The sequence below is a fragment of the Ovis aries genome, chromosome 15 (genome assembly GCF_016772045.2).
Source record: "Ovis aries strain OAR_USU_Benz2616 breed Rambouillet chromosome 15, ARS-UI_Ramb_v3.0, whole genome shotgun sequence".
Classification (NCBI taxonomy): domain Eukaryota; kingdom Metazoa; phylum Chordata; class Mammalia; order Artiodactyla; family Bovidae; genus Ovis; species Ovis aries.
In genome coordinates, this window is record NC_056068.1 from 35,730,682 (window position 1) to 35,757,618 (window position 26,937).

General features: G+C 36.2%; 1 protein-coding gene across 49 annotated transcripts in view; it reads left to right on the top strand.

Annotated features, from left to right (window-relative positions):
• The window catches only part of SOX6 (SRY-box transcription factor 6), a 720,275-nt gene that overhangs the window by 172,080 nt on the left and 521,258 nt on the right, over positions 1-26,937 (top strand). For 12 of the 49 annotated variants that reach the window (XM_060399851.1, XM_060399861.1, XM_060399827.1 and 9 more), the window contains exon 3: positions 1-82. The exons of 36 other annotated variants lie outside the window; for them this stretch is intronic. The gene's annotated coding sequence lies outside the window, so the exon portion shown is untranslated. One more of the 49 variants, XM_060399826.1, reaches the window with a different exon arrangement.

The window sequence follows — 26,937 nt, forward strand, 5'->3', positions numbered from 1 at the left end:
ACTTTCTATATCTTCTGATGAGGAAAGAGAAATGCTTCAAGAAGGACTTTGTGACCCCTCATCACTTTGTATAAGAGCCCAGGTATAATATATAATTTATGAGTATAACTAATGTTCCCATTTATTTCCTATTTCCATGGCAAATGAGGATTGAATTGTATTTTTGTGGTCTAATCTTAAGACCTTAGGTAACTTTAACACCTAGTTTCTTTGCATCTTCTAGTTTTAACTTATGTTTATAACTATTAGAATTATTGGCTAACTTTACATACAAATGAAACAATTTTACAACCACAGTTCAATATTTTTCAAAAATGTTTCTATTTTTAGGGAATATATCTACTGAGTGAAAGATTGGAAAGATGAGTATCAGAAATTCTAAAGTTTGCCAAGTCTGGAAACCACTTATATTCTTTTATTTGTTTTAAGAATAAAATCAGTTTGCTGTCAATTTCCCATCATGGAAATCATATAATATAAGGTACTGAGTAAAGTTTAGAAACCTTTGACTTTTAAAAAATAATCATACTTTAAATCTCCAATTGGTTTATAAAAGACCATTATTAATGTGCACTTACAAAAATTTTTGGATACATGGATTTTAAAAGGAGTTTTAGAATAACTAAAACAGAGTAACCTTTTGTTTTTTTCCACTGAAGGAAAAATTCTGGACTCTTCCAGTTAGCCAACTCCATGCTTGGTTAAGAGAGCTAAAAAATTTGCAGTCTGTAGAATAAAAATTGATAAGCTGTAGTAGTCTTGGAGTCAATTTTCAGCACTATTTTTGGCTGTTAAATACTTACATTGACATATACTACTCATAGGTATAGTGCATAATGCTGCTAATCCTTCCAAATGAAGAACCACCTTTAATCATCTACCTGGTATCTCAACTTCTGGGTGCTGAGTTGGCAAGGATCTGGCATATGGTTGCACCTGACTTCATCTGCTGTTTTCACTACAGACTAGTTCTTTGCATTTATGAGTCTTAGTCTGGCATTGATGACAGTTTGCATGGTTTTAGTTTAAGACATGTTGCCTCCTGGATACTTGTACACATGTTGAGAGGCTGAGTTTTGATGAATGTCACAAAACTCCTCAACAGGGCATGAACTGAGACCAAGGACCCAACAATATTAATAATTCAACATTTGACAGTATTGTGGATATTAATGCATTTGTAGTTCATCTTGACAAACCTGGGCCCAATCACATGTGAAAATGAGTTTAGTCATCTAATTTTAGTTTCTGGTGAGTATTTTTATACTTTTTTTCAAACTGGATGAAATGAAGAAAATAATCACTTTGTAGAGATGCAAGGTTCATAGCTATGAACACATAACTATGTGTTGAGAAATAAAAGAAAATGTTTTACAATAAATTGCCATCTTGATTTAATGAAATAATGGTTAGGAATTCTTATAGTGCATTAAGCCTGATTTGTGATATTTTAAATTGCCCATTTATTCAGAATTTGAATGTAAAGTTCCTATTTTGGTATTTCAGCTAAACATATAACTCCTAACTTTAAATAACCAGTAAATTTATGTAATCTATGTTGGTAAACTCTATAAAGCATTTATAATAAAACTTGAAAGTGAAAGTGAAGCCACTCAGTCGTGTCCGACTCTTTGCGACCCCATAGACTGTAGCCCACCAGGTTTCTCTGTCCATGGGATTTCCCAGGCAAGAATACTAAATAAAACTTAAAACATGCTAATAATAAGTACGTATAATAGCTAAATATATTCAGTATTTTACAAATTGCTTTCATGGGTAAATAAATGTATCTTCTTGTATTAAAATGCCATAGTAATGATACAATTCTATTTAATTATTAGTAACTCTAGGACACACCTCATAATTTGTGGGTCCTAGAAATAGTATGGCAGTGACTGGAGTGGAAAGATCTTGCTCCTTAAAATTTGGTGACTTGTTGAGCTGTTTGAATAATCTATGTCCTTCTGGCACATATCCAGATACATTTTATGATCACAAAAGTATGATTTTAGATCTCTAAACTAGCATCTTATAGGCTAATATTACCACTTTGTTGTAAAATTTTTTCTTTTAAACGGTATAAGTGAAGAATTTAAATTTTTATGTGAAGAAAAAGGATATTATTTCTCCTTGAAGTATTTGGGTCTGTATTTCTACCTAGAAATTCTTCCTATTATATTCAAGTTGAGCTGCAAAGAGGAAAAGCTTATAAATTAAAAAAAAAGACTTTTTGTGGTGATAAAATGTGATTTATATTACTTGGTGAAAGATATCAACTTAACACTGGAAGGAAATAAATCAAATGGACACTTTTATTTTGATTGCTTATATGCTTTTAATAAATTTCAAAATAGACTGTTTCAATATTATATTTTCATTCACATATATCTTCAAATGGGCAATTATGTCCATATGATAAATATGTGGGGTTAATAATGATAATTTGCTACCTGTGTCATGAAGCAGCTCCTTTTGATCCTTATGTAAAAAATTCCATAGTTTTCTTGGTACATCTTTAGAGTATGAAAAATCTAAATTAAAAGGAAAAAAGAAATAACACTATAAAAATCTCATCTTGCCAAGAAGTGAATTATATATAAGGTCTGAAAATAAGTAGAAAAGAATTAGAGGTGCATTTTAGATAGCAGACTGGATCCATTCAAATAACTTGCAGAAATGGTTTCATTATGCTATAGTTGTAATAAATGATATTGTGCTACAAGCTCAGAATAAAAATGGAATAGGTTTTAAACCAAAATCTACTTTGGTAACTTTGGTTCAGTTTCTTGCCACTTCTGTATCCCTTGCAAAGGAGAATGCACTATATCTTTGTGAACAACTTGAATTGCTCTTGCACTGGAAAATCATAAAGTCCAGCTTGGCTCTTGGCACAGATTAGGTAAAGCTGATTTTAAAAGAGAAAAATTGGATACTCAGCAAACCCTAGTGGAATCTTCCCTGGTAGCTCAGCTGCTAAAGAATTTGCCTATAATGCAGGAGACTCTGGTTCGATTCCTGGGTCGGGAAGATCCCCTGGAGGAGATCATGGCAACCCACTCCAGTATTCTTGCTTGGAGAATCCCCATGGACAGAGGAGCCTCGCAGGCTACAGGCTATGGGGTCCCAAAGAGTCGGACATGACTGAGTGACTAAGCAGCAGCAAAACCTAGCAGATATTTTGACACAATCTTGGAGCTGATAAGAGTCGTCATGAATTTAAATATTACCTTTCCTACCACAGAAACTTCACTAATACATGACTTTGAATATTTTATGAATGACTAGGCATTCTTTTTTTTTTTTTTTTTTTTACTAATAAGTCCTCTGGAAAGCTACAACTTTCTTGGGATGGTTTTACTTTTGGGGAGAAGAGTGTTGAAGAGAAGGTACTGATGATGTGTCACATAATTTTACAACTTTCATAACTGTTTCTAACTACAAAACTATCTCTGATTAAAATAACAATTGAGCTTGTAATTTTATCTGAACAGCTGCTGCTACAGGGGGTCATTACCTTGGAGAGCTCGAAAATAATCGTACTCCTGGTACATGAGTTATGTAGTCTTGTGTTTTACAGCAAAGCACAAAGTTTAAAGCCTATAGAAGAATGTTATTTGAAAGCTGTCAAACCATGTTAAAAAAGACTGCATCGTCAAAAGGCCCTGGTGGCCACGATTCTGCATGTAGCCTTGTCTTATTCATTATAAAATGCATGTTTATAAAGTTCCACAGAGCATCCAATTCCCAATTCACTTATATCAGCAAGACTTAACTTGCTCATTAATCTAAATTCTTTTGCAACTTTAATCTACATGTTTAATTAATCATAAAATGAGGCGGTAAGTAATTTCAGCAATGTGTGGCTTGTTATCAGATGCATTTAATCACTCTTCTGTGAGCTCATTTGGAAACACCTGAAGATGTCGAGTGCAGTTTGAATAAGCATAAATTATTCTTTGTCAGTGTACTTCACTCAACTAATAAGACATTAATTTAAAAGGCACTGTTTGTCATTTTTAGATCTTTACCAATATTTTTAGCTTAGCAATATAACTCTAATTGTATATATGATTCACAACTAGTGCCCGACATAGGAAAGGGTAAGAGTTTAATTCATTTTTCTTATTTACATGTAATTATGTCATGTAATCTTAGTTTTTAATGAGGATTAACCATCTTGTAAGTATTCATATGCTTTTGGAATAAGGTACTAATGAATTATAGTTGGAAAAATTATTTGTTGGTACAAAGACTTGTGATTCCTTATTTCTTGTCTAGGTTAGGTCTGAAAAGATGTGAGGTTTGGGACAGGGCTTTGATTTGAGGACGTAGATATTGCATAGAGATTATATGATGCAGATGTTAACTTTAAATAATTCAAGTAAAATAGCTATATTCAGCCATCCCACATAATAACATATGTAATTCTTATATAGGATCAGGTAGCTTAAAATAATGACAGTCCCATTTTCCATCCTACTCTCTTAACAGTATTGCCCAGTTGATGACAGCATTTTTTTTAAAAGACAAGAAACAAGAACAACAATACAAGCAAAAACTCACTCAAAGCTTCAGAGCAAAAGAAAATTCATGATGGCTGAATGAGTTATATATCTTGGTGTCAGGACTATAGGAATAAGAATTTCATTTTATAGGATGTCATCACCTGTCCTGTTTATGCCATGAGAGCAGTGACAAATGGTAAGAATAATTATCTCAGTGGAAAGAAATTTATTTACCTGCCGTGCATCCCTTTTCATCTTACTTATGAACTTATCTCACTCATATGCTATCGATGCATTGTCAGCAGTGAGCCAGAGGGGATGATTCCTGAAAATGGAATATTGGTTTGAGCTGAAATATAGCCATATTCTCCATTTTTATTTGATGCGCACACCTCCTGGGTTTCTTCCCTTTCTTCAGGGATCTTTTACACTGAGCTAGCAGTTGTTTATATGTCCGTTTCTTGCCTTATGCCTCATGTAAAAATTCTCCCTGTTTTCCTTTCTAAGGGAAAGCAAAGTCCCAGGAATTGTCATTTGTATAATTGAAGGCATATAGGCCATAGCAGTACATTGTAATGGATGGCACTTACCCTTATTTCACTTAAAGCACTATAAATTGTTTTCTTTAAGCCACGATGAAAACGTTATACCTTCTTTAGAGTAATTCTTGATGAGCAGCATTTCATTTGAACTTAACTTTCTTGATAAGAAAGTTTCCTCATTCCTATAAAACTTTAGTGGATAGACATATACAGTCTAATATGAAGGCTTGCCATCAGTTTTTCTTGATAAGAAACCTCAAACTTCCCTAGCTTCTCTTCCCCTGGAACAACCTGTGATACTTTTTTTCCAGACAGATTTGTTTTCTAACTTACTATTTTGGTGCAAAGAAAGAACACAGTGTTCTCCTCTCTCATCCCAACTGATGTGTGAGAGGCCGGCCCTATTGTCCTATTAAGTTCCTCCACAAAAGAACAATGATTTTATCAGATGCTTATATATTAGTTGTAGCTATTTGTCTATATTATGTACTTCAAGAGGAAAATGATAAACTCAGTTCCATATGGCTCTTATGGCCTCAAATATTTGAATATGTGCTTAGATAAATACACACAGTGTTACACACAACACACGTAAACTGACACTTCTGCCCAGACACAAACAAACAAGGACATAACACTTAAACATCCTTCTTCAGTGGAGACCTCACAGTTGTTTTAGTTCAGTTCAGTCGCTCAGTCGTGTCTGACTCTTTGCGACCCCATGAACCACGGCACGCCAGGCCTCCCTGTCCGTCACCAATTCCCAGAGCCTACCCAAACTCATGTCCATTGAGTCAGTGATGCCATCCATTGAGTCAGTGATGCCATCCAACCATCTCATCCTCTGTCATCCCCTTCTCTTTCCTGCCTTCAGTTTTTCCCAGCATCAGGGTCTTTTCAAATGATTCAACTCTTCACATCAGGTGGCCGAAGTATTGGAGTTTGAGCTTCAACATCAGTCCTTCCAATGAACACCCAGGACTGATCTCCTGTAGGATGGACTGGTTGGATCTCCTTGCAGTCCAAGGGACTCTCAAGAGTCTTCTCCAACACCACAGTTCAAAGCATCAATTCTTGGGCGCTCAGCTTTCTTTATAGTCCAACTCTCACAGCTGTTTAGAATGCACAATACCCAGAATGAAGAACTATTCCAATGGGTCCAACTGAATGAGTGGACCTTCCATCCCTAGCAGAACTGACAGAGATGGTTATCAGGGCTCTGATTTTAATGTACAACTTCTGTGGCTAAAGGAATTACTGATAAAGTGATTACTGATGGCAGAGAGGGGTGGGTGAAGAATGAGTTAGGACCATGTGCAATGTGGTGTCTACTAGCAACATCCTCAGGGGGAAAGTTTAGAAGTGCTGAGTCATCAGCTGCTGTGAGACTTAAAGGCTCAGCAGATGAATGAGAATGTCATAGTGCAGTTGGTTACAGGCAGTACTCCTGACTTCATTCTACAAGTCTCAGTATTTTTGTTGTTTAGTTGCTAAGTCATGTCCAACTCTTTTGTGACGCTATAGTCTTTGTCTATAGGATAACCCAGGCAAAAATACTGGACTGGGTTGCCATTTACATTTCCAGGGGATCTTCCCAACCTAAAGACTGAACCCACGTCTCCTACTTTGGCAGGTGGACTCTTTACTGCTGAGCCACTGGGAAGCCCCTCAATATCTTATTTGTGCTAAATATAAGAGAGCAATGATGTATTCAGTTATGCTTTGTGCTAACTCAGGACAAAGCCTAAATATTGCACCTTCTCCTCCAACTAAGTTTCTTAAATGAAATTCTGTTCTATTCACCAAACAGTTCATGTGTTATTTTTTATAAACACATAATTTATGCCCACCCATCATTCCTTTGAATCCAGGCTGCCTATAAACATTATTTGCCTTTTTATAGCAAGCTTGTTTTTTCTTAATCATTTGAAATTGGCTTTTATTAGAAGACCATTAGGCGTCATATCAGTGCAGTACATTTGGTGGCTTTATAAGAAGTTCGGATGCTAGATGTTCAAAGGTCTGCTCATATGGCATCTTTATGGATCCACACAGCCTTGCTCATATATGAAAATAATGTACTGAGTTACGTAGATGTTTGAGTGTTCATTTAGTTATTTCTCTCAAATTTTTATAGGAATGGGTTGACTTGAAGTTGTGCTAACTTTCCCAGTGCACTCAGCTTAGAAACTTTGTGTACTTTTTTAGAAAGCATCTGAATCACTTATATTCAGGAGAATGTAATAATATATAAGAAACTGTATAAGAAACTGTATGTATTTTCCCCATCACTCACAGTCCACAGGATTGGCATGATTATAGCTCTTGTTGTCATCATATTAACAATGTGTTAATAGCCACTAATAATCACAATAGCCACTAATAATCATTTTTCATGTATACTTCCAAGTATTGTATTTGAAAATCCCAGACTTCATAAATAGTAAATGAGGAAGTAAAGCCTATGACCTTCTTTAGAAAGGCTAATAGTCAGTTACTTGTTTTAAAGTATTTTTTAAATTTATATTCCAAAAAGCTTCTTTGAAGTATACACAGGGATGTATTTGTAGGCAATTTCCAACTAACTAATGGGGGAAGTTCAGCAAGTTTGCTGTTTGGAATTTGGAATGGATATTTTTATAGAGAACATGTTATAGATGGTAATTTGATTACTTGGGCAACTTACTGAAATCCATTTAGCCTTATGTGGTGGTGGTTTAGTCGCTAAGTTGTGTCCAACTCTTGTGACCCAATGGACTGTAGCCTGCAAGGCACCTCTGTCCATTGGATTCTCCAGGCAAGAATACTGGAGTGGGTTGCCACTCCACTTCTGTAATTTAACCTTATAATATGGCTGAATTATACTATTGAGAGTGTGATAGTAGCTAACTGTTGCCTGTTGTGTTGTTTTGGTATGAAATCTCATTTTTAAATCTGGCTTTAATAACATTCTTCTGACCAATTTCTGATGGTGGGATTTGACATTTCCTACTTCTACTACCAGTGCATACAGTGAAAATGAAAGACTCCTTGAAATGGGTCTGGGAGGACTTCCTGCTGTCCTTAGCTATGGAAAGTAACTGGGTATCCTGGCTGAAGTAAGAGGGAGTGGAAGATCATGATGGCCCTGGCATGGAGATGGATAGTGTTGCTGTTTAGTCGCTAAGTCATGTTTGACTCTTTTGCGATCTCATGGACTGTAGCCTGCCAGGCTCTTCTATCCATGGGATTTCCCAGGCAAGAATACTGGAGTGAATTGACTTTTCCTTCTCCAGAGATGGAAACTGCACCTCCTGCATTGGCATGTGGGTTTTTTTTTTGACCACTGAGCCACCTGGGAAGCCCATGGAGATGTATATAACAAATAAAGGGCATCCTGTTGAAGGTTTATATGTTTTGAGAATGAAGAAGGAGCACTTTCTGATTTTACACCGATGAGCCAAAAGGGTAGAGATCAATACTTCTTCTCCTTCACCATGCTTTACAGTATAGTCCAAGTATTTTCATTGTATTTCTTCTACTTTCTTCTCAAACCCACTTCCATAATTTCAGCCTCTGTTTTTTTAAATGGTCACACTGTTGATATTAGTTCACTTTCTATTATGAGAACAGTTTTGGAATGTATTATTGATTAGGTTTATATAAGATGAAGTGATATATGCATATAAGAAGAAGCTGAGATTGACTCAAAATTAAGTATAGGTAGCTCTCCTTCTCTAAGGATTCTGGATATGCAGATTCAACCAACCACAGATCAAAAATAGTGGGAAAAAGAAATCCCAAAAGTTTCAAAAAGCAAAACCTGAATTTGCTGTACAGTGTCAACTGTTTATATAACATTATTGTTTGACTACATTATGTCCTTTGTGAGTATCTCAAGAAAGTCATATGAAGGTGCAACTGGGTAATGGAAAGTTTATTTAGTCACATGTAAAACATCATCTTGAACCTCAGCAGTTGAATTATATCCCTTTTACTTCAAATTTGGCAAATTATATGTATTTTTTGATTGCCAAGGGGAAAGTATGAAAAAAGGAGAGTAGTGGGGAGAAAATGAGAGAAGTGGTATTTTAAAAGGCTCTAAAGATTTAAGTTGTCAGAGAAAACAGTTTGATGAATTATGGGGAAAATAGAATTTAGTTTCCCAAAGAAATACAGGGCTCAAAGTGTAGGGGGAGGGCCTTGGCAATACAAACCATGCATTTTTCTTAACCTGGGGAGTTTGGAAGAAAAAAAGAGACACATTTGGCAAAGTGAAAACTCAGATGACTTCATGCCTACCAAGTGAAAAAAAATCTAATCCTTTATCATCTAAGCACATAGTTGGGTACCTCACAAACAGAACTACCCAGTGTATAGGTTGCAATGGCAAGAAGCCAACAGTGAAATCAAACTCATAAGCACCCTATAGAAAACCCCTCAAATTACTGCTGTGCTGTTGCCAGCTGTACTGCCAGAGAACAAGAGCTGTACAGATTTCTATGGAATGATTAGGTTACTTAACACAGCTTGATTGGCTCTGTTCCTGCCCCTGTTCTCTTTGGCTGACAGCTGACCACCATACTGGTTTGGTTTGAAATAAGACTGAAGTGAACACAACCACTTATATGTACCTTCCTCTTGAACACTTCTCTCCCTGCCCACCACCCCAAACCCACACACACCCTATATATCTTGCAAAAGAAGGGATAAATATAACCGTTTCTTTAAGTAAAGCATACTGAGTGGCATTTTGCTGTCTGGTTACTCCACCAATCCATCAGATTTTTAGAAGAGACATTTTCTTGCTCTTTCATTTGTAAGTGCCTGAATTTATTGAATATGAAAAAATATCTTAAAAGTCAAAGTGAAAGTTTTTCAGTCATGTACGACTCTCTGCGACTCCATGGACTATACAGCCCAGGGAATTTTCCAGGCCAGAATACTGGAGTGGGTAGCCTTTCCCTTCTCCAGGGGATTTTCCCAACCCCGGAATCAAACCCAGGTCTCCCACATTGCAGGCAGATTCTTTACCAGATGAACCACAAGGGAAACCCCAAAATATCTTTTAATTTTATTAACTTTTCTTCATTTTACTTTACTGCTTGCTTCATGATCCTAGCCCTAGGATGGTTATTCAGAAGCCATCTAATCTTACCCTTTTGCTCTTGGATAGTCTCTGATAGGTAGCTACTTCTGTCTATAGTATTTCAAAGAAGATATCACAGGATATCTAGCAGGGCACTAGATGTCTTCAGTTGTTATACTACATGAATAGAGAAATCTTTGAGTGAGCAAGGTGGTTATTTAGCTCTTTTCCTGTTATACAAAAGCTCACTGATTCACATGTTCTAGTTTCCATTAAGTTAGGAGGCTTTCAGACTTTTTTGAATGTGATTCAGAGTAAGAAGTGAATTTCAAATCTGACCCAGGATACAATCAAAATTTTACATGAATAATACTTATCCTCAATATGTGTAACATTTTTTATTTTCTCTTTTCTTTCCCCTTTTAGCCGTTTCTTCTGTTGCTTCCTCTCTCCTCTGTTCCCTTCTCTCCTTTTTAATAAAAAAAAAATGCTGATTGGTACTCAGAAAATTAACTCTGTCACTCATTCAACCTGGTTTGAAAAATATTACATTTAAAGAAACATGTTTTAAAACAGATTTGATCTGCATGTTCTTTGGTTTACATTTTTTTAAAAAATCGGAGTACAGTTGATGTATAGATTTACCATTGTTTTTAAAGAACAGAGTTTCCTATTCAGGATACTAATTCCATTGGCTGTTTATCATTAGAAAGATAAAATTTGTACTCCACTAGTGGCATATATCGGAGAAGGCGATGGCACCCCACTCCAGTGTTCTTGCCTGGAGAATCCCAGGGACAGGGGAGCCTGGTGGGCTGCTGTCTATGGGGTCGCACAGAGTCGGACACGACTGAAGCGATTTAGCAGCAGCAGCAGCAGTGGCATATATGGACTTCTCTGGTGGCTCAGATGGTAAAGATTCTACCTGCAATGTGGGAGACCTGGGTTTAATCCCTGGGTTGGGAAGATCCCTTGCAGGAGGGCATGGCAACCCACTCCAGTATTCTTGCCTGGAGAGGACAAGAGGAGCCTGGCAGGCTACAGTCCATGGGGTCTCAAAGAGGCAGACATGACTAAGCAACTAAGTACAGTGGCATATATAACCTGTTAATAACACCGTGTACTAAATGCTTAGTTATGCCAGATGTTGTTTTAAAGTTTTATACACACATGCCATGAGAATTTTATTATCTAATCCTCATCATTAACCTGTAAGGTAGAAACTATTATTATACCCATTTTTATAGTTAATAAAATTGAGACTTAGAGAGATATCAGGCGGCGCTAGTGGTAAAGAATCCATCTGCCAGTGCAGGAGACATAAGAGACATGGGTTCAATCCCTGAGTCGAGAAAATCGTCTGGAGGAGGCACCCCACTCCAAGATGCTTGCCTAGAGAATCCCACGGACAAAGAAGCCTGGCAGGCTATAGTCCTTGGGTCGCACAGTCCAACAGGACTGAAGCAACTTAGTATCCGCACAAGGTATATCAGCTTTACTGAGCAACACAGTAAATGATACAGGTTGAATTCAAATTTGATATTGTTTGGCTCCATGACCATGCTTTTCCCCTCAACTCTAATATCTTCTTAATTATAGCTCTGAAAAAAAGTTAAGTACTTTTGTGAAGAGTATGTATATCCTAAAGAAAGGCAGACTTATAATGATTGCTATGTATTTTTAATAATGTAAGTCAAAGCTTCTTGATAAAATAATTTTCATTCTGTAAAGAAAAGTAGAAAAAGAAAGGACAGAAGAAACAAAAAAGAAATAGAGCCTGTCTCTCCAGAGCTATGAATATAAAAACTTGCCGCTCTATTTAAATCTTATTGTTTAGTCGCTGAGTCGCGTCCAACTCTTTGCGACCCCACGGACTGTAGCCCGCCAGGCTCCTCTATCTACGGAATTTCCCAGGCAAGAATATTGGAGTAGATTGCCATTTCCTTCTCCATATTTAAATCTTATATAATTAAATCTTGTCAAAGTCTTCCTTTTTAAGGAAAAAAAGAAATAGATATACATGGAATTACATCTTATGCTACAGTTCAGTTCAGTCGCTCAGTTGTGTCCGACTCTTTGCAACCCCAGGGACTGCAATACACCAGGCCTCCCTGTCCATCACCAGCTCCCAGAGCTTATTCAAACTCATGTCCTTCCAGTTGGTGATGCCTTCCAATCATCTCATCCTCTGTCGTTCCCTTCTCCTCCTGCCCTCAATCTTTCCCAGCATCAGGGTCTTTTCAAATCAGTCAGTTCTTCACATCCTGTAGCCAAAGTATTGGCGTTTCAGCTTCAGCATCAGTCCTTCCAATGAATATTCAGTACTGATTTCCTTTAAGATGAACTGGTTGGATCTCCTTGCAGTCTAAGGGACTCTCAATACCACTCCAATACCACAGTCCAAAAGCATCAATTCTTTGGCACTCAGCTTTCTTTATAGTTCAACTCTCACCCATACATGACTACTGAAAAAACCCATAGCTTTGACTAGATGGACCTTTGTTGGCAAAATAATGTCTCTGCTCTTTGATATGCTGTCTAGGTTGGTCATAACTTTTCTTCCAAGGAGCAAGCGTCTTTTATATTCTTGGCTGCAGTCACCATCTGCATTGATTTTGGAGCCCAAAGAAATAAAGTCTGTCACTGTTTCCATTGTTTCCCCATCTATTTGCCATGAAGTGATGAGACCAGATGCCATGATCCTAGTTTTCTGAATGTTGAGTTTTAAGCCAACTTTTTCACTCTTCTCTTTCACTTTCATCAAGAGGCTCTTTAGTTCATCTTATGCTACAGGCCAGGATAGTTTAGCAGGTCAGAGGAACTCAAACATGAGTGAAGAGTGGAATTTTCCTTTCATTTTCTATAATAACTATGTTTGTCAAAGAGAAAAACAGAGGAAAAAATGACCATCATGCCGGTTTTGAAGAAAAACTTGTTATATGTGTAATACATTGGAAAAATTGTTTGGGATCACTTTCACTATGCAGAAATGTGGCCACTGAAATTCTTTAGCAAGGTGTGGAACTATCAACTCCATGAAACAAATTAAGTAAAAAAATATGAGTATTTGTGAAGCTAATTGACTTACCTCATGTTTTATCCAATCACTCTCTGTGAAAAGAGAAATATTTTTAGAAAGAAAATAATGAGTACAGTTGATCTTTATGACCTTTCCCCTTTGTCCCAATTCCTGCCACAATTCCTAGGTTTAATACTAGACAGTTTCTTTCACCCTTTCATCTCTTTTTCTCTTCTCTGCTATCTCCCTTCTCTCCTGTGATTTTCCTCTTGTCCTCTTCTCTCTCCTGCTACTCTTCTCTCTACCATCTTGTTTCCTCTGCCACTTCTTTCATTTTGCATTCTTATATGCAATCTTTATAATCACCACTATCACCTTCATTCTCTTAGATTCTTGAATCTCCTAGGTAAGGTGCAAATGGATCTTGTTTCTGTTTATTAAAAATGATAATCTGGAAAAATAGCATCCTTTCTACCTACTTGCATCTCTCTCTCTCTCTCATAAACCAAACACATGCTTTCAGAAGAAATCTATTGTCTTACTTTTGGAAAATGTTGAAATTTTGCTTCCTACTTTGTATCTTCTTGGGAGTAAGATATGTCTATAGTCATGATATGACTTAAAGAGAAAATCAAAGATTCCATACTAAAAATTGGCATTGACCCAGATACTTCTGCTACACTCACTAAAAAGGAACCTTAGTAGACACACTTTTATACAAGGAGATGGACTTGTTCAATATGTAATTGCTATGTGATACTATCCCAGAGGAGAATTTGAAAATAGCCAGGTGTGCTAGATGTAAGCCTCATTGAACTCAAGGTGAGGATTCTAAGACTCACCTCAAACCATTGGTGCTTTGGAGAGCTGGATATCTTGACAGCATGTTGTGTTTAGTAGCTAAGTCATGTCTGACTCTTTGTGACCCCATGCACTGCAGCATGTCAGACTTCCCTGTCCTTGCAAGAAGATCTTAATTCTTCCTTGCAAGAAGATCAAACCAGTCAATCCTAAAGGAAATAAACCCTGAATATTCATTAGAAGAATTACTGAAACTAATACTTTGACCACTTGATGTGAAGAGCCGACTCACTAGAAAAGACCCTGATGCTGGGAAAGATTGAAGGCAATAGGAGAAGAGGGTGGCAGAGGATAAGATGGTTAGATAGCATTCTCAACAAGGTCAGAACCCTGACTAACTCAAGGTCAGGATTCTAAGGGTACTCAGACAAAGTGGAATAAGATGAACTTGGTTTTAAAGATACTATAATAACAACATTCTTCGGCCCAGAGAAAGTTAAGAGGGAGTACTTTCATTGATGGTGGAGTGTAATAAGAACATGATTGGTAATAGGTACATGGTTGAGATACGCTGATAAAACTCTAAAATACTTCTGTGAGTAAACAGATTTGGTTTACAAATGAGGATGTAAAAACCCTCACTGACGCTGGCTGCAAACATTTTGGGCAAATTCACGAATATACAAATCATGGGGCAATTTTGAGTGTGTTGGTAGAGTGAGATGTAGACAAGTAATAAAGCATGTGTGTGTATGTGTGTGTGTGTGTGTGTGTGTGTGTGTGTGTGTGTATTCAGATTAGAGGAGAGGCAAAGGAAGGCCTGGCATACTTCAGTTCATGGAGTCAAAGAGTTGGACATGACTTAGCAATTCAACAACAAGGAAGGAGAGTAATAATTCATTATTGGTTGGGTCAGAATTTGCAGAGTTGGTGGATTGTATATTACAGTTTCCCTGATTTATTGACTCTAATAGATATAATGTTACTCTTGTATTATTTTATTTATTCATTTAAGTTTGAATCTTTAGGTAGAATCCAAGCTTGTATAACTTTAGCTATGGAGTCTATTCTTGATTCAGGATTCTTCTGGATCTTAGGATCATGTAAATTCTGTCATTTAAAGCTTACAGCATATTAAAAAGCAAAGTCATCACTTTGCCAGCAAAGGTCCATATAGTCAAAGCTACGGTTTTTCCAGTAGTCACGTACGGATGTGAGAGTTGGACCATAAAGAAGGCTGAGTGCCAAAGAATTGATGCTTTTGAATTGTGGTGCTGGAGAAGACTCTTGGATTTCAAGAAGATCAAACCAGTCAATCCTAAAGGAAAACAACCCTGTGTGTTCACTGGAAAAGCTGTGGTTGAAACTCTAATACTTTGGCCATTTGATGCAAAGAGCTGACTCATTGGAAAAGACCCTGATGTTGGGAAAGATTGAAGGCAAAAGGGAAAGAGGGTGACAGAAGATAAGATGGTTAGATAGCATTACCATCAGTGGACATGAATTTAAACAAATTCTGGGAGATAGTGAAGGACAGGGAAGCCTGGCATGCTGCAGTGCATGGAGTTGCAGAGTTGGACATGACTTAATGACTAAACACAACAACATACTGTCAAGATATAACCCTCCCAAAGCACCAATGGTTCCAGTAGCTTTTGAGTTAACTAAAAATAAATGGACTTTTATGATTGGGCCAATGAAGTACATATGAATTTGGTTCCTATGTGTAAGTTAACTTTGTTTTATTCTATGCTTTGGGCTTTGAATCTAACTTTGATCAGCCTCTTTGGTTGAAAGGAGTAATTGGCAGAGATAAAGTGGACATTTTACTAACAATCTATATTTTTTACTTAAGGAGATTTTATCCCCACTATGTTACTCACAATTTCTCTGTTTGTCCATTCAGCTATTTCTAACAAAGATAGATACTTCTTTTTTTTAAACTATCCTTAACCTCTTATTAAATAGTTCCTTTAAATATCTGCAGAGTGGAAGCCAATTTTGCACACAACACCAGCATGGTTCCATGACTACAATCTGCTTTAGGGTATGTTCTCTGGATCATATGTGTTTTAGAGGAAGAGGGACGAAAGAGAAGTAACAATTATTGAGTACTTACATATATTATCTCATTTAATTCTTACAACAACTCTGAGGTGTCAATTACATTTAGATAAACTATTTGGAATCAGTAAACTAGCCCAACTGTAAAAGCAAAAGTACCAGGTCGTATTTAAAGGACAACACTCTAAGAAAAATGCCAACTTATTCTTGTCATTAGAATGGGCTGAAATGAGAAATAAGTGAGATATAAAGATACAAGTGAGAAAAGTGAATGATGAGACAACTGTTACCATTTACCTCACTGCCGCAGTGAATTATTAGAAATAATGCATCTAAAAGAGGAAATGGCTCTGTAATTAGTGTGGCTTTATAATAGGCTATCTCAGAAGGGAAGATTCATTCTGCTCAAGTGAGGCAACACGTCTTGTTCCTATTTACTTTCATGTGTATTGTCTAGATAAGGGAGTCTTGGTAGAACCACAGGCATAAACTGTTAAAAACATGTTCATTTAATTGACTTCTGGCCAAGGCAGCTTTTGATGGAAATGGTCTTTGATGACAAATGATATCCTAAAATGAAATATCTTTTAGTGTTTACTTCTTGCTGTCTCACTTCAAGTTTATTAGATAATTAACAATCTTTAAATACTAAAAAGTACTGAAAAATAGGTGAGAGTAAATGTTAAAAAACATAGAGAAGCTATCTTTTTTTAACTTAAAAAACTCTTGGAAACTTCATCAAGCTTATAACAGACAATAAATATTATTGAAGTGAAATGTGGAAATAAATATGTGCATGTTCATTTATTCATTCTTTTTTTAATCAACAGACATTTACTGAGGGCTTAATATGTCCCAAATAGATATGTTTGAGATTTAAATGTGAATAGCACTGAAGCCCAGCTGTTAAGGAGTTTGAAAATCTAATAGAGAGATAGGTAAAGAGAGAAATTATAATAACATATTAGACTTAAAATTTAGATATAAATGAAATAAGATACACAAAAATTTGAAATTTGCCAGGAAGAGTTGGGGGAAGGCTTTATTAAATGGGCTATCATTAAAGCTGCTTCTTAAAGGCATAAAAGGGAGTTACTTAGAAGGGACTTGGAAATAGGAAGAATATTCTAGGTTGAGGGGATAGCATTTGTAAAAGCACCTAGACATGAAAGGGCCTGATATGTTTTAATAATTGTAAGAATTAAATGTCATTGCCACATGTGGAACAAAGCAGGTGGGAAAAGGATTAGGGTGAAAATATTGTTGGGTGGTACAATTGATTATTTCCCTATATAACCTGGAAAATATTTTATTTCAACTAATTAATTTCAGTAAGATGGGCATTTTTCTAGGAAATTACTCATTTCGTTAGAATCTCCATGATATTACCTTTTAGTACCTTTTATATAGCAAATGAGATATTAAGCTATTAAAATGATGAAATTGTGCAGAGTGTGATGTGATATGAAAGGAATTTGGAGTGATGGAGTGAAAAAAATTGCTAGTCACCTTTCCTTAAAATGGTCATTTTTTAGTTGCTTTTTGAACTTACCCATATTTTATCAGTCAGTTAATTTGCTACACAGCTTGTAGGTCAGTCAAATGATTCTAAATTCTAGAAGTAAAAACACTGAGTGCTAACATAAATGCACTTTATTTATGATTAATAGTTTTTACTTCTATTTTTAAGAGAAAAAGAATATGCAAAATATGTGAATACACATCATCTCTCTAGTTTTAGGAAAACATAAGCTGGGTGTATCTTTGGTTTCCTCATTCCTGGGAGCTACTTATGATACACACTTTTAAGACTTTATTCTAGATGTGAGTTTCATTTTCACATAAGGAGAAGGTCAAGCTTTACAATGTTTATCATTAAATTTTTTTTTCTTTCAGAGAAACATCTCAGAGCTTCCAAGCTTCGCTTTAGAGAAATTACAGTTCTTTTAACTTTAAATTGCTTCAATAGGTCACTGCCAGATTATAGAGAGCATGATGTGCTTTACAAGTTGAAAAGTTTTCTACCAAGTAATAGCAGCAGTGAAAATTGTCAGAGAAACAACTAATTAATCTCTGCTCCTTTACAGCTGTTTAATGCAATGCATAACTAAAAGTCCTGTTAAATTAATTAATGATTTCAATTATGAACTTTTCTCCAAAATGTTATGATTCGTATCAGGCTGATAATGCAGTGACCTGGGAGTGTGAAATCTGTGTTATGAAGAGAGTCGCCAGTTAATTGATTCACAAATTATTTAAAGTTTGTTGCACCCAAGGGAGTGCTCAGTTTCATGACAGTCATTTCTTAAAGTGTACAAACTCCTTTTTCACCTTAAGAATGTCTTCAGTTATTAAGCATGATAAAATGCCAACAGTTTTCTGTGCCTATGAGTAATCTTAATATTTATGATTTAGAGTCTGTAGGTGAATATGTGGAGATTAAGTCTGTGTTGGAAGGAGAAAAGTTAGCTAAATTATCAATGATTCTCATACCAACTTTTTTTCATTGCTTTTGAGTCAGTAATTTTAAGTAGTTTTCTAAACATCACCTCGTATTTTTTTTTGCTTTTCTGTGTGTGTGTGTATTTGCTGTACATGGAGCATTATGTTGAAAGACAATATAGTTAACATTTTAAAGAAATTTTGAATAGGTAAATAACACAGTACAAATTGTTTTGATGATTGGTGTCTGAAGCATTTGGATTTCTGGTAAGTCTAAAGTTCCAGCCTTAAATGTTAGAGAAGGTACTGACTTCTCAAATAATGTAAGTTTCTATAGGACACCTTGTGTCTTTTTAATGGTATACAGGAAAAAATTAAAAGAGTTATATGTACTTGCTTCTAGTCTGGTTATTTTACCCATAGCTTAAATAACAAATAAAAGTATACATATGTACAAGAAAAAGATAGGGAATCAATAATATCATTAATATTTTATAATACATTTATAAAAGTTTTATTAGTGTTTCCATACTGGGTTTAGGCTGATTTCAAGTGGAAGATACAAGCTTAGTGAGAATCTTTTCTTGACTGCCCATGACTAGTGAAGGTGAAAAGGAGAGGGGATACTAGAAGAGAGACTCTTAAGCAGGAGGGGGAGGTAGCCGAGGAGTCTCTGGCCATGCCATGCATAGTGGCTGTATTACTAGTGTGCTCTATAACCCTTCCTGTTCCATACACATATCTGGGCTTAATAGTTAAAAGTCTAGTGCTTTTAGGGTGTTTGAACAAGTCCTTAGCAGTTTCACTCCAATTTGATAGGCAGTGTAAGAAAGACGTTTAAAATTTAATATAAAAAACAAAATTTTCTTTAGAGAAATTTCTCTCTCAGCTCTGAATTGGTAGATGGATTTATAGTATGGAGCAGGAAGCTGTATTTTGGACAAACATTATGTTGGTAAATTGTTTACTTTTCTCATTTTTTTTGACCCAAGAAAATTACCCAAAGGGAAGACAAATAGAGAAACAGTATTATTAAAAATAAGTTTATCTTTGTTAAACTTGCTGCAGGGCAAAAAGAAATGGACTTGAAAGGGAAGTAAATTTATACTAATTTTTGCATTGTAGGAAATGTACTATTTCAGACATTGACTGACTGCTTCTGTTTTCTAAAATTAAGGAGCCTATAATCTCAGCACCATTAACAAGTGCTGTCATTCAGATACACAGTGTCTGCCTGATTTAAATAAAATGAAATGAAGATAGTTGTTTCTGGTCCCTTGGCTTCACTCATTGCCATAAACATATGCTCTGCGTCCCGCTTCTTTCCATCTTATTTATGACTTTAATTTGTTGTGTGGGCTGCGCTAGAAATTAAATTTAATATAATTCTCCAAGGGACCCTGTCATATAATAACATGGTAATTTCTGTGTATCCTTTTGAAAAATGAGGAAATTAATTCTTCCTGACATGTTCTAATTATTCCAGTGTGAACGGCAAATCCGTTTTTCCTAGCCCCTGAAGTGTTATAGGCAAATGGCTGGTGTTCAAAGCTGAGGTGCTAATGCTGACCAGCAGTGCGTTTAATTTGAAACATGAGCAGACACCTTTCAACACACCTTTGTAATATTGGAGTACTTTACAGAAATTAATTCACTACTTATTTGGCAGCTTAGCCTTGGGGTTATGTTTTTTTATTCATCAATACTATAGTCATGTTAGCATAATGTTTCCTGTTTCCTTCAGTGCTCAGTGTCTGTGTGTAGAACTTGAAGTGTGCGATGGATAGTTCAACTGTATGAATGCAAAAGAATCCACATACTTCAGAAATACCAGTTTGTGTTTACACTTTATAGAGAAGTACAGTAAATCTTGAATATTAATTATAGTCTATGGTTAGCAGCTTTAACTGAAATTGCACAGAGTAGGAATTATTGGGACGATCTTGCTGTGAAAAGACTACTATACACTCTGTTGCCCTGCTGTAAATATAGTTGTGAAAATTCAATTTATAATATGGGGAATGAGACCGTGAAAAGTCAGTCTGTGAATAAAATTTATGGAATAGTAGTCTCAAGTTCTGAACTCTGCCTGGAAAGAAGTAGCTATATTTGGGGATATAAAGGATTAAAGCCATTTTGGGGGCACTATTGGCCATGCAAGGTGTGTGACTTATTCATTTTCGATCATTTGGACTTATTCATAGAGGTTCTATGTAGTATTTTTTAGAGGAATAACAAAAAAAGCTTTTTGATATTTGGTCCTTTATCTGTAATCTTTATTGTAAAACTAGTTATTATATACATTTCTCTAATCAGGATCAATCATTTGTGTAAGCCTTAATACAGTACCTTTGTTTCAATGAGCAGTTGATAAATACCATCTTATTTTGTACATTTATTGTTACAAGAAAAATGAATGCATGAGATCCTACTTAAAATAGAAGATGGAAATACAATTAAACTTAAATAAAAGAAGTAGAATTGTGTTTGGAGTGGCTATAATCAAGACTCTCTATCTGTTTCTGTATCTCTTTATTCAGTTCAGTTCAGTTCAGTCGCTCAGTTGTGTCTAACTCTGCGAGCCCATGAAATGCAGCACGCCAGGCCTCCCTGTCCATCACCATCTCCCGGAGTTCACTCAAACTCATGTCCATTGAGTTGGTGATGCCATCCAGCCATCTCATCCTCTGTCGTCCCCTTCTCCTCCTGCCCCCAATCCCTCCCAGCATCAGAGTCTTTTCCAATGAGTCAACTCTTTGCATGAGGTGGCCAAAGTATTGGAGTTTCAGCTTTAGCATCATTTCTTCCTAAGAATACCCAGGACTGATCTCCTTCAGAATGGACTGGTTGGATCTCCTTGCAGTCCAAGGGACTCTCTTTATTACGTTCTCTTTAAATTTTAACTTAAGTAGAAGAAATTGGAATGGTAGTAAATAATTATTATGATAAACAGAACTAATATCCATATATTTTTGCTGACCATTCAGCTGCTATAAAGAATTTTGTTCTTTACATCAATCTAACCTAGTTAAATTTAGTTATTTAGTTAGATTTAGTTATCTAAATTACTGTCTGATTTAGGATTTCTCTGTTTTAGATTTGCCTTATACTGACCTGATGGAAAAAGTGGGCTTCTTTTGGCCAGACTCTGAGGAGAAAAGACTTGGTTGTTCTAGCCTACATCCTAGACTACATAAGTTGCTAAAGGTAGCCCCAATTTCTGCCTTTATCATCCTGTGGTGTTCTCCCTGTGTCTCTGGGTCTTCACATGGCTCTCTGCTTGTAAGGAAAACAATAATATCTGAATTGGAGCCCATTCTAATCTAGACTGGAGTTCATCCTTCATTTAATTAATTTTTATCTGTAACTGTGTTCAACTAAAATTGCATTCTGGGATACTGAGGTTTAGGACTTCCTGTCTTTTGGGAGGAGCCACAGTTCAACCCAATAGTAACTATTTATGGATCGTTGTTTTTTAGTTGACAAGTCATGTCCGACTCTTGTGTGACCCACATGGCCTGTAGCCCACCAAGCTCCTCTGTCCATAGGATTTCCCAGGCGAGAATACTGGAGTGGGTTCCATTTCCTTCTCCAGGAGATCTTCTGACCCAGGGATGGAACCTGCACTCCTGCGTTGGCAGGCAGATTCTTTACCACTGAGCCACCTGGATTACTTTATCTTTTAAACTTGATAGATCTCTGAGGTACTTTTAAAACACATTTCTCAATTAAAGATTTTAAAATTTAAAAAATAAAAAACTAATTAAAAAAAAAACACATTTCTCCTACTATAGTATGATTTGTTCACTAATTTTGCAAATGAAGCATTGATAACTTGGAGTCTTTGGTATATCAAATTAACATTTGTCATTTTGTGTTTAGTTGAAACCTGCCACCTATTTTGCTCATGTTATCACCCCATGCAAGCAGTGTGTTCCATGTGCTATTATTATGTTAATTCAGAAAGTATTTGTTGAATACCTTCAGTAGCCTAAAACCATGATAAGTAAGGTCAGGCACAGCTTCCCAACTAGTGTACCATACAGCAGAGTTTGTGCTTTGGGTTACAAATGTTTCAAGGTTTCTATCCCTTATTCCTGACACCTTTCAAGGGTGTCAACAGAGTTTGGGATGGCTGGAGCCATGGACCAAGGACCTCTAGCTTTGTCATCCTTCAGTTTCCTGCAGTATACCATATGTATATTAATATTTTATATGTATGCTATGGAGTATAAAAGATGGGGAGTACTTATGGGTTTACAGAGAAGTATACATTTTCCCTGTGTCAAGGAGATTATAATCTGACTGGAAACTAAGGTCAGTAAGTGAGTTAGAATGGAAGCCAGTGTATGATAAATGCCAAAAATGGAATCAAAGGAAACCTTAGGGATAGATTGAATTTGATATGGACTATGAAAATACTCTGATGCTGAGAAGGATTGGGGGCCGGAGGAGAAGGGGACGACAGAGGATGAGATGGCTGGATGGCATCACTGACTCGATGGACGTGAGTCTGAGTGAACTCCAGGAGTTGGTGATGGACAGGGAGGCCTGGCGTGCTGCGATTCATGGGGTCACAAAGAGTTGGACACGACTGAGCAACTGAACTGACTGACTGACTGACTGACTGATGAAGTCTTGGTAAGTTTTTTATAAGGGATAAAGAAACATTTTAGGTGGGAAGTCAGGTATGATGAGAGTTATGGACATGCAGAAATACAGGAGTAGAGTAGGGTATTGTTTTTAAGAGAAGAGATAGTGCTAATGGTAAAGAATCTGCCTATCAGTACCAGAGATGCAAGAGGCATGGGTTTCATCTTTGGGTTGGGAAGATCCCCTGGAGTAGGAAATGGCAACCTACTCCAGTATTCTTGCCTGGAGAATTCCATGGAAATTCCCAAACTCAGGAGGCCACTGTCACCCTGATACACCCAGACAAAGATGCCACAAAAAATGAAAATAACAGGCCAAATTCACTGATGAACATAGATGCAAAAATCCTCAACAAAATTCTACTAAAGAGAATCCAACAACACATTAAAAAGATCATATATCATGACAAGTGGGCTTTATCCCAGAGATGCAAAGATTCTTCAGTATATGGAAATCAATCAGTGTGATCCACCATATTAACAAATTGAAAGATAAAAACCATATGATCATCTCAGGTGCAGAGAAAGCTTCTGGCAAAATTCAATACCCATTTATGACAAAAACTCTCCAGAAAGTAGGCATAGAAGGAACATACCTCAGCATAATAAAGGCCATACCCAACAAACCCACAGCAAACAATATTCTCAGTGGTGAAAAACTGAAAGCATTTCCTCTAAAATCAGAACAAGACAAGGCTGCCCACTCTCACCATTATTATTCAACATAGTTTTGCAAGTCCTAGCCATAGCAACCAGAGAAAAAGAAAAGGAATCCAGGTTGGAAAAGATGAAATAAAACACTCACTATTTGCAGATGACATGATACTATACATAGAAAACCCTAAGGATGCCACCAGAAGATTACTAGAGCTAATCAATGAATATAGTAAAGTCACAAGATATAAAATTAATACATAGAAATCACTACCATTCTTATACACTAACAATGAAAAATCAGAAAGAGAAATTAAAGAAACAATTCCATTCACCATGCAAAAAAAGAATAAAGTACTTAGGAGTAAATCTATCTAAAGAGACAAAAGACTTATATGCAGAAAGCTAGAAAACATTGATAAAAGAAATCAAAGATGACACAAACATGGAGAGATATGTCACATTCTTTGATTGGAAGAATCAATATTGTGAAAATGGCTATACTACCCAAAGCAATCTATAAATTCAGTGCAATCCCTGTCAAACTATCAAAGGTATTTTTCACAGAACTAGAACAAATAATTTTTCAATTTCTATGAAAACACAAAAGACACCGAATATCCAAAGCAATCTTGAGAAAGAAGAATGGAGTTGGAGGAATCAACCTTCCTGACTTCAGACTATACTACAAAGTTAGAATCATCAAGACAATGTGGTACTGGTACAAAAATAGAAATACAGACCAATGAACAAGGTAGAAAGCCCAGAGATAAATCTACAAACCTATAGACATCTTTGACAAAGAAGGCAAGACTATACAATGGAGAAAAGACAATCTCTTCAGTAAGTGGTGCTGGGAAAACGGGACAAATATTTGTAAGAGAATTAAATTAGAGTACTTCCTGACACGATACACAAAAATAAACTCAAAATGGATTAAAGACCTAAACATAAGAACAGAAACTATAAAACTCTTAGAGGAAAACATAGGCAGATCACTCTTTGACATAAATCACGGTAAGATGCTCTCTGACCCACCCCCTAGAGTAATGGAAATAAAAACAAAAATAAACAAATGGGATGTAATTAAACTTAAAAATGTTTGCACAGTGAAGGAAACTATAAACAAGGTGAAAAGACAACCCTCAGAATGGGAGAAAATAGCAGCAAATGAAACAACTGACAAAGGATTAATCTCTAATATATACTAACAACTCATGAAGCTCAATACCAGAAAAGCAAACAACCCAATCAAAAAGTGGGCAGAAGACCTAAACAGACATTTCTCCAAAAAAGACATACAGATGGCTAATAAACACATGAAAAGATGTTCAATATCACTTATTATTAGAGAGATAGAAATCAAAACTACAATAAGATAACATTTTACACTAATCAGAATGGCCATCATCAAAAATATATAAACAATAAATACTGGAGTGGATATGGAGATAAGAGAACTCTCTTGCACTGTTGATGAGAATGTAAATTGATATAGCCACTGTGGGGAACAGTATGATGATTTCTTAAAAACTAGGAATAAAACTACCATGTGACCCAGCAATCCCACTACTGGGCATATACCCCAAGGAAACCATAATTGAAAAAGATACGTGTACCCCAAAGTTCATCACAGCACTGTTTACAACAGCTAGGAGATGGAAGCAACCTAGATGTCCATCCACAGATGAATGGATAAAGAAGTTGTAATGCATATACACAATGGAGTATTACTCAGCTATAAAAAAGAACATGTTTGAGTCAGTTCTAATGAGATGGATGAACCTAGAGCCTATTATACAGAGTAAAGTAAGTCAGATAGAAAAATAAAGATTGTATATTAATGCATATATATGGACTTGGACTGTCAGGAGATCAAACCAGTCAATCCTAAAGGAAATCAGTCCTGAATATTAATTGGAAAGACTGATGCTGAAGCTGAAGTGCCAATATTTTGGCCATCTGATGTGAAGAACTGACTCACTGGAAAAGACCCTGATGCTGGAAAAGATTGAAGACAGGAGGAGAAGGGGATCATAGAGGATGAGGTGGTTGGATAGTATCACCCACTCGATGGACATGAGTTTGAGCAAGCTCTGTGAGTTGGTGATGGACAGGGAAGCCTGGCATGCTGTAGTCCATGAGGTTACAAAGAATCAGACACAACTGAGTGACTGAACTGAACTGAACACATATATACAGAATTTAGAAAGATGGTATTGATGAACCTACTTACATGGCAGCAAAGGAGACACAAACATAAAGAACAGACTGTGGACATAATGGTGAAAGGAGAGAGTGGGATGAATTCAGAGAGTAGCATTGAAATATATACATTACCATACGTAAAATTAGATAGCCAGTAGGAATTTGCTGTCTGACACACGGAGCTCAAATCCAATGTTCTGTGACAATCTAGATGCGTGGGATGGGGTGGGAGGAGGTTCATGAGGGAGGAGATATATGGATACCTATGGCTATTCATGTTGATGTATGGCAGAAACCAACACAATATTGTAAAGTAATTATCCTCCAATTAAAGATAAATTTTAATGGACAGAGGAGCATGGCAGGCTATAGTCCTTGGGACCACAAAGAGTTGGACATGCCTGAGCAAACACACACACACGTTTTATACCAGAAAGTTATGAAAGTCTTAGAGAGATGATCTGGGGTCATTTACTGAAAATGACTTAAGGACTGGGATTATTTCTTATATCCTTGGTCACCTGAAATGTCTAGGGAAGTGCTTGCATGTATTAAGTGTACAATATAATTTTGACTGGCTGATTGAAGCCTTAAAACTAGGGAATAGTAAAATCAAAATAGAAGGACAAAAATAGTGTATTCGAATTTAGATCTAATATGATAAGTGGTTATTTTAATGATCCAGAGGTTGGTTATTAACTATTGTTTTTCTAGTTATTTTAAATATTTTATAATTCTCTTTCTTATTGTGTCCCTTTGGCTTGTTTAGTAATAACAGAAGCTGAAAATCAATAGGTCTTGAACTAGTGTGACGACTGAATTATTTTATTGAGGTGGGAGGGAAGAGAACAATGATAAATGTTTTAGAAGATTTTTCTTTTTTTTCTGATGCAGGGTGGGATGGACTCACTGACAAGTGAAAGGCTAACAAAAATTCTGATTATCTCACCTTTTCAATACCAAGTTTCTTCATCTTTAAAAT